Raw genomic sequence first — 16,644 nt, forward strand, 5'->3', positions numbered from 1 at the left:
ACTGTCACCAGATTTCTCAAAAGAGACCTTGCAGGCAAGAAGGGGCTGGAAAGAAGTATTCCAAGTCATGAAAACCAAAGACCTACAACCAAGATTGCCCTATCCAGCAAAGCTCTCATTTAGAATGGAAGGACAGATAAAGTGCTTCTCAGATAAGATCAAGTTCAAGGAGTTCATCATCACCAAGCCCTTATGATATGAAATGTTAAAGGGACTTATCTAAAAAAAAAAAGAAGATAAAAAAGATGAACAGTGAAAGGATAGCAAACTCACAGTTATTAACAACCACACCTAAAACAAAAGCAAACTAAGAGGACAGCTAGATCAGGAGCAAAACCATAGAAATGAAGATCACATGAAGGGTTAGCAACAGGGGAGTGGGAGGAGGAGAAGGGGGGAGAAGGTACAGAAAATAAGTAGCATAGACCATAGATAGAAAATAGATAGGGGAGAGGGTAAGAATAGTAGGGGAAATACAGAATCTAAAGAACTTGAGACACGTGTTCATGAACTAAAGGGGGAATGGTGGGGGAGGGGTGTGCAGGGTGGAGGGGAATGAAGGGAAATAGAACAAATGTAATGGCATAATCAATAAAATTTAAAAAAAGAAAGAAAAATGAGAACAGGATACAAGCGGTTCTTCTGCAGGGAGGTGAAAACAGCTTAGACGCACGTGGAGGCGCCAGTTTGACCTTTCAGACGAGTCACCACCAGAGTCTGATGACCCCTTCTGCCGGCGAGGGCACCGGGAAACAGGCAGCGTGGAAAGTAGTTTAGCAATCTAGTGAAAGTACAACTGCCCGATCCATTTGACTCAGCAATTTCAAAGAAATGTCAGATCCTTCCAGGAATTTATTTCTAGGAATTTGGATATACTTTCACACGTGCAAAATACATACACACCAGAACGCTCACTGCATCATTTGTAATGACACCATATCTGACATCTAAATGTCCATCATAATACATTCATTATGTGTCCTAAGTTCATTATGGCGCATCTGTATAATAAAACACTAAGCAGTTATCAAAAGGCACCAGGTGGCTCCAGATTCAATGATAAAAAAATGACCTCCAAGTATTTTAAGTGAGAAACAAGCGTCAGTATAGCATGTATAACATGCTAGTTAGCGTATACACAACCACACATATATCACCATATATGCACATACGCAAGTATGAAGGTGTATATGCCATCACACGCACTAATGATAAGTATAAGAGCAAGTTCAGCAATGGTGTGTGCAGCCCAGTGAACTGACGGAAGTTGCCTACCACTCAGGGCTTCTGCTCACGGAGGCTCTTCATCGCCCCCTAACGTCCTGGGTCTGAATTACTCTCATGGTCTCTTAGCTGGTCACAGTCCCCCCAGGTCACCCTATCCAGCAGCACCTTGTATACTCCTGCAAACAGAATTCTGACTGCATCACTCCCCAGGGAGGACTCCACCCTAAACAGACGGCAGAACCCAGATTCCAGGGCACAGTCCCTAAGGCTCCCAGCCTCGGCCACACAGCTCCTTCCACACAACCAGGCAACACCCTCTGCCTTTAAAATGTTTTCTCATTGACAGCAAAATGTCTTCCTTTATGTCTCTCTTTGGAAAACTCATCTTTCAAGGCCTAGTTTCAATGCCTCCTTTTCTGTGAAACCCTACTGGGCCTCCGAGGTTCTTTCTCCCTCTGGATTCCCAGAGCTCCTTGCATACAACAAAAATACCGACGTGCATATCACAGTTCCTTTTAACTGTTAACCTGGAACAAGAGAATGAACGTGGATTTTGCAAGGCCTGGGCAACGGTGATGACTTACCTTCCTGGCCTCTAACCCTCATGCCTTTCCCAGGTCTGAGTGCAGAGTTGGGTGCACAGCACAAACTCAACAGGCTGCTGCTGTCCAGACCCTGCCACACAAACTGTGTGGCTACAGTCAGGTCACTGCAACCCTCGGGGTCCTTAAAGCAGTTAGACTGAAGTCTCCACACTACATTTAGAATGGTCTATTATGACACATAAGGTACCCAGTACAGTTCAACCTATCTGCTTAAATATTTCATGAATACATATTTTCAACTAGGGGATTAAAAATGACTTGCTCCAAATAGACACTATTTTGAACGAGACAATTACAGAAGGAAGCACGTGAAGTGGGGGAGGGAAGGAGACCGAGGGGGACGAGGAAAGAGAATGCAAGACTGTGTATGTTGGAAGCAGTGCTCTGAAGGCTTTTTATAGGCACTGGGATACTACACGGCACACAGAAAACGAAACATAAGGACGTGCCAGAACTTCTGGGCTCTATTCCAGTGTCTATTGTCTGGAGAAAAGTCAAAATAATGGATTGACTACAGGGTCTTACACTGGAACTAGAACATAATGTAGCTTTTGGGAACTACCTCGTGCCCCAAACCAGCAAAACTCAAAACTTACATAGTTAAGGGCAGGGAAAGGAGATTTTCAGGGAGAAGATGCAAGCTGAACCTTGGCAACTCCATCCCGGCAGCTAGGAAAAAGGTATGAAAATCCGAAACCAAGCCAACCTGGGAACAAAACAGTCCGTTTCTCCGGGGAAGGCCGTGACACACAAAGGGCAGACACAGCCCCGGCAGCCACACAAAACCAAAGGCATGCGCTCCTTTTTAGCAGGTTACAAGGCAGCCCAAGGAGTAGTACATAAGTATCGTTTCCTTTAATACATCCCTTTTCCTAATACACTATATGTATTAATCATGGGTCTGTATAAGAGAGAAGATATTCTATGGAAAGAAACCGGACTTATAACCAGGTATGCCTATTTATAAAATACATAAGTTTAATTATCCTAATTTTTGTACATATCCCCATTTCATATATTTACAACAGATACTGCATACATTATATATGATGCTCTGAATCAGTGACCAATAGATTTCTGTTTTCCCATAGTGCGATAAGGTTTATTAACCTTCTTGGTGAAGTTCATACCACGGCATCCCCAACCTGCTACTTACTTGATTCACCTCCAGGAAATTTGAGTTCTCCCATATTTGGAAATGTTTTTAGGAAGACTTTACATGTGACCATCAACTTTACTGGATAGAAAATTTTAGGTCAAACTTTTTATCTCAGTATTCTGAGAACTGCAATACATTTATCCAAAAAGTACTCCTATCTAGAATAACTACAAAACACTTACCAAACACTAAGAAAAAGATAGAAATACAAAAGAGAAATGGGCAAATGACCTGAACGGGCACTCTGCAAAAAAGGGCATACAAGAAGCTGCTGAACCTCTTTGGTCATCAGGGAAATGTAAATTAAAACCACAAGAGATGGGATTAAACCCCTACCACCAGGGCAGAAGGACTGTTCCTTTGTGTCACCTGCTGGTGAGGGTGTGGGGCAGTGCTGATGGCAGTCCATCGGTTATGACCACTGGGAAAATGGACAGTCCCCACTAAAACTGAACACACAATTTCCACCCTAGGTATTTGCCCTACAGAGACATGTAAGTGTAGATACACATGGACCAAGAGATTTACATAAGAGCCTTTTACATCAGCACAATTCAGAAGAACCCCAAACTGGAAACACTCCAAAGCACAATACACCATCTTATGGATAAATGATGGTATAGTCATAAAATACAATACCGCACAGCAATGAGAATGAGTGATCTACGAGTACCACTGCACACACAGCTGAATGTCACAAACGCAACCCTGAACAAGAGAGGACAGAACGTGCAAAAGTAGGTACACAGACACGATTCCATACATAAGAAGTTCAGGGACAGGCAAAACTGATCAATGTTAGAAGTTAGAACAGTAGCTACCTCAGGACAGGGGTCAGCAAGCTTTCTATGTTAAGGGCCGGATGGCAGCCATTCAGCTTTGCAGGGCACGCAGTCCCTGTGGCAACCGCACATCCTTGCCGAGGCAACACAACCACAACCACAGCCACAGATAAGGCTACAATAAGTGAGTGCGGCTGTTTCAGTAAAACTCACGGGCACTGAAATTTGGACTGCATATAATTTTCGTGAGTGTTGAGGTATTTTTCTTTTGATTTTTAAAAATCATCTCCTGCTTCACAGATGTGGGCCAGATTTGGTCCTCAGGCCGGAGTGTGCTTGAGGAGGTCAGGTGCTGTGACTGGGCAGGGGCCCGAGGGAGCTTCTGAGGGGCTGGTGAGGTTGTTTCTTGATCTAGGTATGGTCACACAAGTTCGAGCCTTTTGTAAACCATACTGAGCTGTGTGCTTAAGATTTACATACCATCACATATGTGTATTAAATATCTTCGCACATTTCAATGAAAAGAATGCTTTTAGAAAATATTTTTTAAGGTAAAAAAAGTTTGAAAAACCAAGTATGTGTGACCGACCTAATTTTTTAATTAATTTATTTGTAGGCACTTCTTCATTCTTGAATTTCAGTAATTTCAACAGGGTCATTATTTGTCAATTTTTCATTTTACAAATTTTTTTTTATTCGTTGACTCTTGCCTCTGTTTGGTGTGTTCTGTGCTCTTTGCTGGGAACCCATGAACGATCCCGACATTTGCACAGACTGAATCTGCGTGCAGCGCCCTCTCTGCTGCCTTCACTTACCTCCACTCTAATGACGCTCATTTCTATTTTCTTTTCCTGTTTTGGAGTGCTTTTTCCAGCCTGCCTCTCGTCCTCCCCGATTTGCTGTTTTTGTAATTCTGATTCTGCTTCTTGCAGCTTCTGGACAGTTGCAAATGCTCTGTTCAAGGTCCTGCTTCTTCTGGAATCCAGTCCATACCCCTTGTGACTTCTCTGTAACTTCATTCTAGCACCCCAGCACTCATTTCTGGCCTTACTGTGAACATCCCATTCTACTTCCTTGAAGTTGTATAAATAAGTTGTTCAAACTCTTATTTTCTAATGTTAGCCTTCATTTTAAATGTTATATTAATCCCTCTACTTGCCCCTCAGCATTTGAATGGGATGCATGCTGAATTTTTGTGTTTATTTCCTTATTAATCTTTTAACGGAGGAAATTTATCACCAGGATTTCTCCTGCTCCACACTGACATTTTGGACTGGATGATTCTTCATTGCAAGGGCTGACCTGTTGTGCATTGTTGAAGGCTTAACCGCATCCCTAGCTCTACCCACTAGATGCCAGTAGAACCACACTGGTTGTGACAGTGAAAAATGTTCTGACATTGTCCAGTGTCCTCTGGGGAGAAAGGGGTTTTAAAATAGCCCCCAATGGAAAGCCACTGGTCTAGACTCATTTGCTCAAAAATAGGATAAGTAGAATCTCCACACTCCTCTCTACCTGGACACTGCTCAAATTCTTCTCTTAGAAATCAGGCTAGAGAATTGGATGTCATAGAGGTTTCAAAGATTAGTTCAAAAGTTCAGCTGCCTGAGGGGGGAAGGGAGGACTTGGGGCTGGCTGTGGACAGCTGTAACTAGGAAACCGCGTCTCCATGCTTTCTGTCTGTGGAGGCCAACGCCCCTGCATTTGTGTGTTGAGGGCTGGGTTGTGCTCTGTCCTCATGTTAGGACTCTGGTTTATTTCCTCATTTGGGAGCGAGCTGGTCATTCTGATAAGGCATCAAGGTAAAACAAAGCCCCATGGTTTGCAGGATTTCTGTTGGGTGGTTCAGCAATTATTTCTCTCTGTGCAATGGCCTGTGGTGCCGTGGGCCCTCGGTTACAAAGCTAGCTCCCAGGATATGGTTTCCCCCCTCTCCAGCCAACTGCCCTTGCCCCACACCTTATCCCCCCCATCAGAGGCTGGAGCAAAGAGGAAAAGAGGGCCTGTTTGCAATCCTGATTCTTCCAAAGAGCATGCCTTCTAGATGGGTGGTCTCCGGCCCATCTCTTCCAGCTGTGGAGTCCCTCTGAGCCTCCACTATTGTGTTTCTCAGTACTGGGAGTTGTATACCACGTGTCACGCTTTATTTTAATTCAAACTGACCTTAAACTGGCAGAGAGCCCTTGAAATGTGAGGCTATTTCCAAATTTCAGTGGATGAATTTTTTGTTTGTTTGTTTCTTTCACCAAATTTCAGGAAAGGAACATTTAACTATCTGGCTGTTAATTCATCATTTTTCCTTTTAGTCCCTAGTATAATAGTTCTTCCTTCTCCAAAGAGGTGAAGTGACAGAGCAAGGAAACCACTCTACAGTGTGTGTGTGTGTGGGGGGGGGGAGGTAGACAATTGTTCTTGAGCAACAATAAAATAAAATAAAAAGAAAAGAAAAATCTGTTTCGCGTCCCGCTTTGAGCAGTGAAAGCAGAAGAGAGGTCCCCTCCCCCCGGCCGCCCCAAATACGTAATAGAAAGCTCTGGGGTAGCGCTCAGGAGAGAAGAGTCCAGTTTTTGACAAACGCTTGGTATGGGGCTCTAGGTGCTTTTCTTTGCCCTGTGCCCTTAATTTTAAACTCATTAAAACAGAAAATATGCTCTGTTCCACTTCTGCACTAGGCTGGGGAGAAAATGAAATGTATCCTTTCTGCTTTTAGCAAGAGATACAGAACACGAGAAACCACTCCTTACTGTCTAACAGAAAAAGCGACCTTCATTTCTGGACAAACCTTCCACCTTTCCCTCTTTCTACACAGAGAATGGGGTCCCCGCACTTCCCCGGGGGAGCCCTCATGCCAGGCCTAGACGTAGGCTGAGAATTTCTTCTCTATGACACTGACACAGAGAAGCAGTTGATAACTGGCATATAACTAACACATAGGTGTCAAGATCACAGAAGGGTTTTATCGTGACTATCCTCTTTTTTCCAAACAATCCAATATGATGCCTCAGTTTCATGATGTAATGTTAGTGGACTTGCAGCCAAACAGCTTAAGCTTACATAACCTCCACGGCTGTCAGTGACTCTGCTGGCCCAGTGCTCCTGGCAGTCACACATCCACGTAGGGGGATGGGAGGGGACTGCGTCCTACCCAGGTTCGTTCACGGGTAGCATATTGGGCCTGCCAGTAGTAGGCGGAAATACCTTTATAATGATGGGCATATTCACTGGGGACAAAGATTAAAAGTAAGGGGATCATGCCTAAACCAATCTGATGTCTTTGTAGAGTTTTAAATGCAGATATCAAATAAGGTTGACCAGTTGGCCAAAAAACACAGGGTGGAGTAAAAAATAGGTATAAAGTCGTTTGTCTGGAAAATAATAATTATGTGGTAGCACAAGAATAAAGTATGTGTTTTGTGCATTCACAACACGAAACCTACTTCTGCCCCACCCTATATGGGAGAACTCACCATATGCTCAGCACCGGTGTAGCTGCTTTAGAAACGTAATATTCAGTCCCTATTTTTAAGGAACCTGGGATTTAATTCAAAAGACTAGAGCACATTTATGTATAATAAATAATGTAGAACAAAGAAGAATCCAGCCTTAAATCTTGACCCTTCTTCAGCTCTGGTGCTGTCGGCCCTCTCAAGTTCCCAAACTGCCTGCTGGTTCCTTAACCTATCCTCTCCTCAGCTGCTTTCCACATCTCTCCCACGCCTCCTCCACGGCCTCCTGTTCCAGATTCTCTCCCTCGAATGGCAGTATCCTGCACTTCAGCTCTCTTCTCGATCTACACATCAGCCTGGTGAAATGGCTCCAATCGAAACTTCGGCTACCATCAGTTGTCTTGAAGAACCTCCAATTCACAGAGGCAGCCAGACGCACACCTCCAGACACCTCAGAGTCCACATGTCCAAACTTGCTTCCCTCCCAGTATTTCAAATCTTGGCGAGCGGCACCACCATCCCACCCAGTCACCCCACCTGGAACCTCAGAAGTCACCTGTGACTGCTTCCTTACTCCAGCTGGTCACTGAACCAATTCATTCATTTTCTGATTCTGTCTCTTTTCAACCCTTCTCCTTCCCTCCCTCCTGCTCATTGTCCTTTTTGGTTCTGGCACCTATTATTTCTTGCCTGAACTTGCAAACTGGTTTTTCTGCCTTTGGTACCATCCCCGCTTACCCTGAAACTTTCCCCTTCGGCCACTCCCAGTCTTTCATCTAACACACCGGTTACACCGGAATGACTTGAATTTCCCTGTGTTTTCTCGCTTCCATATCTCTATGTGCCTTTGCCTGGAACACTCTACCACCATCTCCCTCTTGAAACTTCTACTTATCCTTTAAAACTCAGATCAGATTTACCTCCTCCAGGAAGGTCTCTCTAATACCCTCCTACCCAGAGTCAGATCCCACATTTATAATGGTGTCCAAATACCCCATTGTCATTTTTAAAAAATTAAACAATGAAATTCCACTTTATCTCAAATTGAATGCAAGGGTAGAAATACATTCTCACAGAAACTGCAGGAAATAGACCTTACACGCTTGTAAACAGAGATGAGTCTCTGTGTCCCCCTTTCAGACCGCGACCATACTGAGGTGACCAACCCAGTGGGTCCTGTTGTCAGCCACGTCTGCAGGATGACACTCCTCTCTCGGCCAAACTTTCATCACATTCCAAGTGAAGGAGATAGTTTTCTTGTATTGGTTTTTGGCTAGTCTTTTAGGGCAGGTCGATCAACTGCGTAAAAATACAGCATTTCTCTGAAGGCAACCCCCAGGCCACTATCTCCTAAATCTGCTTACAGCTGCTGGTGACGCTGCCTCAGAGATATCAGGACAAGACCTAAAAGTAAACACAGACCTATTCCCTTATCTATACGATGATAAGCAGATGATTTCGAAGGATGCTTTTCCCACTAAAATGTCGTCTGGACCCATTCCCTGTCCTAAACTGGCTCTGTGAATTTCCCCACTTCCGAGAGTAGATAAAACACAAAAGGGCCCAGCCAACGGCCCTGCACCCACTGCCCTGCCTCTGACGGTGGCTGTGTTACGGGACGGGGAAGGGGTGGTTAGCAGGGTCTCCAGTGTGTGCCTCAGAACCGTATCAGTACCCTCGCCTCCCAGTAATTCAATACGGAACATCGACATGTGCTTGCTTTTCCCAAACTTGTCCATATGATACTCACTTCTGAAGTGAGGCACTTCCTTTCATGACTCTTAAATTTATTTCTTAAAAGCTTCAAAGGGTGCCTTTAATTCTAGTATTTCCAGATTCACAGAGCGAATCCATATGAATCCCATCCATTCCTTCACAAACCCATGGTCTCAAGATACAAGGATAAAACAATGCTCTTGGAGCTTGGGTTTTTGGTTACCTGGTGATGCCCATATTGGTCAAAACTGCGTATTTGGCAAAAATCACCAGAGACCTTGAATATTATGTTTCTTTTGCTAGAAAACATTTTTATGCTTTTATAAAGTTTTTACAGTACATATCAATCATTTATTGTGAGCCCTTAAAGGCGTCTCCGTATTTCACCGTCACTTCTACAAAAATGCTTCCTCACACTGGCAGGCAACCTGCATCCTGGCGCTGCTCAGCAACCTGCCTGGCACCGCTGAGGCACGAGTTTCCAGAAGAGAAGAGGGCTCCCGTCTGACATGAGTCCCGGAGTAAGCGCTTTATTCCCAACCTTTGTCCTGAGCCCAAGTTCGCAAGGGCAATTCTGCCATACCAGCTAATGGACGCATCTGTCTAGACGTGGGGACCAGACATTGGTGGAAAATACAATGACTTTCCCTAACACGAACCCCAGCACCTCTGGGAGCTGTTTCTAAGTGAATCCCTTCTTCTTCGGCCTTCTTCGTTCCTAATACCGCTGTTGAAGTTAGGACTCACGTCTCAACTAAACCATCTCAGTCACTATATGACATGGTTAAACGTCCAACTGCCTAGGTCCAAGTCTCACTTCCACCATTTGCTAGCTTCATGGCCTGAGTAAATGACTTAATCCAACTTTACTTTCTTCATCATGAAGCTGGAACTACAGTACCAACAGCACCCTCCTCATATGGATGTTATGAGACTTGAATGGATGGTGACTGTAAAGTATTTGGCACCATGCCTGGAACAGGACAAGGTTTTATTATGTTGTTATTATCATGACCACTACCGCCACCATCATCGTCATCCTCATCTTCCTAATTGGTCTCTTGCAACAAGATTATCACCCTTCTTCTGGCCAAGATGGAGGCATAGGTACATATGCTTTGCATCCTCACACAACCAAAAGAAGGACAACAACCAATTTAAAACAGAAAACAACCAGAACTGCCAGAAATTCAAACTGCATAGAAGTCCAACAACCTAAGAGTTAAAGAAACATTCATCCAGACTGCACCACAATGCAGCGAAGTGGGTTGCCCCACCCAGGCGAATACCTAAGGCTCCACCCCTTACAATGTAAAAGGTGCATGGAGACAAAGAAATATGGCCCAAATTAAGAACAGATCAAAACTGCAGAAAACAAACTAAGTGACGAGGAGATAGCCAACCTATCAGATGCAGAGTTCAAAACACTGGTAATCAGGATGCTCACAGAAATGGTTGAGTATGGTTGCAAAATAAAGGAAAAAGTGAAGGCTATGCAAAGTGAAATAAAGAAAAATGTACAGAGAACCAAAAGTGAAGGAAAGGAAATCAGGACTCAAATCAACGATTTGGAGCAAAAGGAAGAAATAGACATTCAACTGGAACAGAATGAAGAAACAAGAATTCAAAAAAAATGAGGACAGGCTTAGGAACCTCTGGGACAACTTTAAACATTCTAACATTTGAATCATAGGGGTGCCAGAAGGAGAAGAGGAAGACTAAGAAATTGAAAACCTATTTGAAAAAATAATGAAGAAAAACTTTCCCAATCTGGCAAAGGAAATAGACATGCAAGTCCAGGAAGCTCAGGCCCAAAGAAGTTGAACCCAAGGAGGAATACACCAAGGCACATCATAATTACATTACCCAAAATTAAAGATAAGAAGAGAGTCTTAAAAGCAGCAAGAGACAAGGAGACAGTTACCTACAGAGGAGTTCCCATAAGACTATTAGCTGATTTCTCAACAGAAACCTTGAAGGCAAGGGGCTGGAAAGAAGTATTCAAAGTCATGAAAGGCAAGGACCTACATCCAAGATTGCTCTGTCCAGCAAAGCTTTCATTTAGAATAGAAGGGCAGATAAAGTGCTTCCCAGATAAGGTCAAGTTAAAGGAGTTCATCACCACTAAACCTTTATTATATGAAATGTTAAAGGAACTTATCTAAGAAAATGAGATCAAAACTATAAACAGTAAATGATAAACTCACAACTATCAAACAACCAAAAAAAAAAAAACCAAACAAACTAAGCAAACAATTAGAACAGGAACAGAATCACAGAAATGGAGATCATGTGGAGGGTTATCAGCAAGGAGGGGGCAGAGAATGGGGCAACAGTTATAGGGAATAAGAAGCATAAATGGTAGGTAGAAAATAGATGGGGGAAATTAAGAATAGTACAGGAAATGGAGAAGCCAGAGAACTTATATGTATGACCCATGGACATGAACTAAGTGGGGGTAATGCTGGAGGGAGGAGGGATAAAGGGGGGAGGGGGATAAAGGGGAGAAGAAAAATGGGACAACTGTAATAGCATAATCAATAAAATATACTTAAAAATTTTAAAAAAGATTATCCCCTTTTACCAATCCATCTTCCATGCTATCTCTAGGATGTAGTTTCAAAAATATTTCCTGGTTATAAGGTACACATATTTAACTTCAGAAAATTCAATATACCAATGAGAGGAAAGTTACCAATAGTCTGACCACTGTTGGTGTATTTCCTTCTAGTCTTTTCTCTATATTTTTTCACAAGGTAGGTTTGGTTCTAATTCTTTGTGCAGTACTGGACATGACCGGCAGTGGGAATCTCCACTCCCCTTATCTGCTTCCCCAGCTGCCAAGGCAACAGCTGCCAGAATTGCTGCTGCCGGGTTTCTCTGATGCCGACAGCCTACTGCCTGCACTTTTGCCCACTAGCTTCCAAGCTGAGACCTGTCATCTCAGGGTGGGATGGCGGCCTCTGGTCCAAGGAACACAAGAGAACGCTGAGGGTTCACGTCTACCCCTGTGCTACGGTCTTACCTCCTGCTGGCTTGCTCCTCGCTACCCTGACACTGTGCTCACGCATTCCTCAGTCCGCAGGGGCCCCCTTCTTGTCTCTCCCCATCTGTGTTTACTGCATTTTTCAAGACTCTGAACAAAACATTACCCTCCATAATTACAACCAAGCCTGGTGCTTCAGAGTGCTCTTCTAGTTCAGGCCACGGCCATGTGACAGCACACGCACCTGGCAGACACCTGTTGAATGGGTGACTGAGTATCTTATTGTTTATATTGTCTCTTCAAACAAACCACAAAGTCCTTCAGAGATGAACTATTTCCCTGGCACAGAGCGATGTAATCAATAAACAACTGATGAATCAACCAACAGCCAGCACTTTTCTTCCTTTATAGTGTTGGGTTGGCCAAAAAGTTTGTTTAGTTTTTTCAGTACGATGGCTCTGGTAGTGCTTAGTTGTCTTTAAGTTCATTCAAAACAATTTTGTTAGACTGTGTTGTGACAGCCATCCAATCAGCATGCAGCATAAAAAAGCTTACCAAAATTGGTGAATTTCTGTGCAGCCATTTTAATATTGAAAATGGAAGAACGCGAGCAACATTTTTAGTGTATTATTCTTTATTATTTCAAGAAATGTAAAAGTGCAACTGAAATGCAAGCAGTGTATGGAGAAGGTGCTGTAATGGACTGAACACGTCAAGAGTGGTTTGTGCAGTTTCTTGGTACTACTGACATTTTGTCCAAATAATTCTTTGCTGTGGGGCTGTCTCATGCAGTGGAAGATGTTTAGCAGCACCCCTGGCCTCTACCCACTAGATGTCAATAGCGGAAGATAGCCGACATACTCAAAATATCCAAAACAATGAAGTAATTGGTGAAAATGAAAAATGTCTTCTATTTTACAGAAAAAAGGGGCTTTTTGGCCAACCCAATATATTTTTACTTCTTTTTCTTGCCTTATTGCAAGGCCTGTTGCAATATAAGGCCTGTTGCTGCCTTATTCAACAGGCTCGAAAATGGTGAACAGTTTCAGAATGCGTACAATGTTCTCTAAGATTCTAAGTGCTTCACACATATTAACTAATTTTCTCTTCACAACACCCTGGGGAAGGGGGTACTATTATCATTTTTATTTTATACATGAGGAAATGATGGAATTGGAATTCAAATTTTATAAAATATCTGGGAATAAACCTAACCAAGGTGGTAAAAGACCTGTATACAGAAAACTACACAACACTGAAGAAAGAAATCAAGGAAAACACAAACAAATGGAAACATATACCATGTTCATGGATTGGAAGAATTAACATCATCAAAATGTCCATACTACCCAAAGCAATTTACAGATTCAATGCAATACCTATTAAAGTACCAATGGCATATTTTACAGACATAGAACAAACACTTCAAAAATTTATATGGAACCAGAAATGAGCCCGAATAGCAACTGCACTTTTGAGAAAAAAGAACAAAGTAGGAGGGATCACAATACCTGATATCAAACTGTATTACAAGGCCACTGTAATCAAAACAGCCTGGTACTGGCATAAAAACAGGCACACAGACCAATGGAACAGAACAGACAGCCCAGAAATAAACCCAACTCTCTACAGTCAATTAATATTTGACAAAGTCAATATCCAGAAATCAAAGGCATTTTTGTATACCAACAACGAAACAGCAGAAGCAGAAATCAAGGAAAAAATCCCATTCCATATAGCAAAAACAAAAATAAAATATCTGGGAATAAACCTAACCAAGGAGGTAAAAGACCTGTATACAGAAAACTACACAGCCCTGAAGAAAGAAATCAAGGAAGACACAAACAAATGGAAACATATACCTTGTTCATGGATTGGAAGAATTAACATCATCAAAATGTCCATACTACCCAAAGAAATTCACAGATTCAATGCAATACCTATTAAAGTACCAATAGCATATTTCACAGACATAGGAAAAACACTTCAAAAATTTATATGGGACCATAAATGACCCCGAATAGCAGCTGCAATTTTAAGAAAGAAGAACAAAGTAGGAGGGACCACAATACCTGATATCAAACTGTATTACAAGGCCACTGTAATCAAAACAGCCTGGTACTGGCATAAAAACAGGCACATAGACCAGTGGATCAGAACAGAGAGCCCAGAAATGAACCCAACTCTCTACAGTCAATATTCAACAAAGGGGGCAGTAACATAAAATGGAGTGAAGATAGCCTCTTCAACAAATGGTGTTGGGAGAACCGGACAGCTACATGCAAAAAAATGAAACTTGAGCACAAACTTATACCATACACCAATATAAATTCAAAGTGGATAAAAGACTTAAGTATAAGCCGTGACACTATTAAAGTTCTAGAGGAAAACATCGGCAAGAAAATCTCAGATATTTCACGCAGCAACATTTTTACTGATATGTCCCCTAGAACAAGGAATATAAAGGAAAGAATAAACAAATGGGATCTCATCAAAATAAAAAGCTTCTGCATGGCTAAAGAAAACAGTATTAAAATAAAAAGAGAACCAACTGTATGGGAAAACATATTTGCCAATGATACCTCGGACAAAGATTTAATCTCCAAATATACAAAGAACTCACACGACTCCACTCTAAGAAGACAAGCAACCCAATTAAAAAATGGGCAAAGGACTTGAACAGACACTTCTCCAAGGAGGACATACAGAGGATCCAGAGACACATGAAAAGATGCTCAATATCACTAGCTATCAGAGAGATGCAAATTAAAACCACAATGAGATACCACTTTACACTGGTGAGAATGACCATCATAAACAAAGCAACCAACAACAAATGTTGAAGAGGTTGTGGGGAAAAGGGGACCCTAGTTCACTGTTGGTGAGATTGCAGTCTGGTACAACCGTTACGGAAAACACTACGGAATTTTCTAAGAAAACTAAAAATGAATATGCCTCTTGACCCAGCAATTCCACTGTTAGGATTATATCCTAAGAATCCTGAAACACCAATCCAAAAGAACCTATGTATCCCAATGTTCATAGCAGCACAATTTACAATAGCCAAGAGTTGGAAGCAACCTAGGTGCCCATCAGTAAATGAATGGACCCAAAAACTATGGTACATTTACACAATGCAATTCTATGCAGCAGAAAGAAAGAAGGAGCTCCTGCTCTTTGCAACAGCATGGATGGAACTGGAAAGCATTATGCTGAGTGAAATAAGCCAGGCGGTGAAAGACAAATACCATATGATCTCACCCTTAACAGGAACCTAAACAACAAAATAAACAAGCAAGCAAAACATAACCAAAGACACTGAAATATAGAACAGGCTGACAGTGACCAGAGGGGAGAGGGGAGGGAATTTCAGGGGAGAAGGGGAAGGATTTACAGCAACTAGTATAAATGACACATGGACAACAACTAACAGGGGTGGAAATGGGAGGGAGGTGGGGAGCACGGGGGGTGGGGTGGGCTGGGAGTAAGACAGAAAACTGTACTTGAACAATAATTAAATTTTAAAAAGCAAAAAAAAAAAAAGAATTCAAATTTAAAAAGACTACTTTGATCAAATACAGTGTCTATATAATTGAATCCAACAATTAAAATATCTGTTAAGGATTAATGTCCAAAGCACTAGGTGCAGATACTTCCTACTAGGAGAGGCAGGCACACCTACCAACGCGCTAAACCCAAGTCGGGTGGGACAGACACATCAGACACAGAAGGGGGAAGAGGCACTGGGAGCCCAGCTCCTGTGGTCAGAGAGAGCCTCTCCCAAACGCTGGGAAGTAACAGCCTCGAAACCATACCGTTAGTCAGACCCAGGGTCGGTCTCCAGTGGGAACCACCATCCTGCATGTTTGTGAGCGCCGGCAGGACCCTGTACATCTGTGCGTCCCCAGAAAGAAGCCCTGGGGCCAACTCTTCCTTGCTCCTCGAGTGACTGCTTGTCACTGATCCTCTGCCCTGCACCCCCAGGAGTCTGGGGTGGCTGGACTGGGCAGGCAGCCCAGCTCCTCCTCTCCATCGACTGGGACACAATGTCTCGACAAATCACACAGTGGACCTGCTACCAATGTATTTTACAAGCAGAGAGGATAGCCTTTTTCATAGAACCTGTGTATCATAAAATATCAAAAATTCAACATGCTCATTACCAGCATCAACATGTTTTTTGGTCAACATCAGGAACACATCTTTTAGGGAACACTCCATAAATACCAGGGAGCTGGAGTCCAAAGTGTGCCCGGGGCCACTGCATCAGGTGCAACCCGAGACCTGCACCCCACCCCGCCCCACCGCCTGCCCCAGACAGAACATCCACAGGGGCGGGCCTCACAGGCCCAGGACTGCATCTAGTCTGGAAGGCAAGAAATGGACCCAACTCCTCAGTGCCCTCACCCACCACCTGGACACCAACTACGCCCCAGCCCCTAACCCAGATTCCAGTCTCTCAGCCCCTGCAAACCCAGTTTGTCCAAACAGAAATCATCGCCTCTCTTCCAAGCCCGTGTTCTCAATGACTGCCACCGTCAGGGTGCAGACCCGAGTGGCCGTCATCCTACCCTCCCTCCTCCTCAGAGGCCTTCACACCCACTCACTCTTTCCATCCGGACCCTTGTGGTTGCTTCCTGGACTCAAAATACCTTTCTTACAGGTCCCCCACCAATCCTTCCTCTCCACCACAGGCCACAAGAGTCTTTCAGAAGCATAAGGT

The 16,644-nt window shown here is 43.2% G+C and overlaps 1 protein-coding gene across 5 annotated transcripts in view; it reads right to left on the reverse strand.

Moving 5' to 3' along the window:
- Positions 1 to 16,644, reverse strand: part of TET3 (tet methylcytosine dioxygenase 3) — a 101,186-nt gene that overhangs the window by 29,369 nt on the left and 55,173 nt on the right. The gene's annotated exons all lie outside the window — the stretch shown is intronic.

The sequence above is a fragment of the Artibeus jamaicensis genome, unplaced genomic scaffold (genome assembly GCF_021234435.1).
Source record: "Artibeus jamaicensis isolate MK-2021 breed Jamaican fruit bat unplaced genomic scaffold, CSHL_Jam_final contig_3174, whole genome shotgun sequence".
Lineage (NCBI taxonomy): Eukaryota > Metazoa > Chordata > Mammalia > Chiroptera > Phyllostomidae > Artibeus > Artibeus jamaicensis.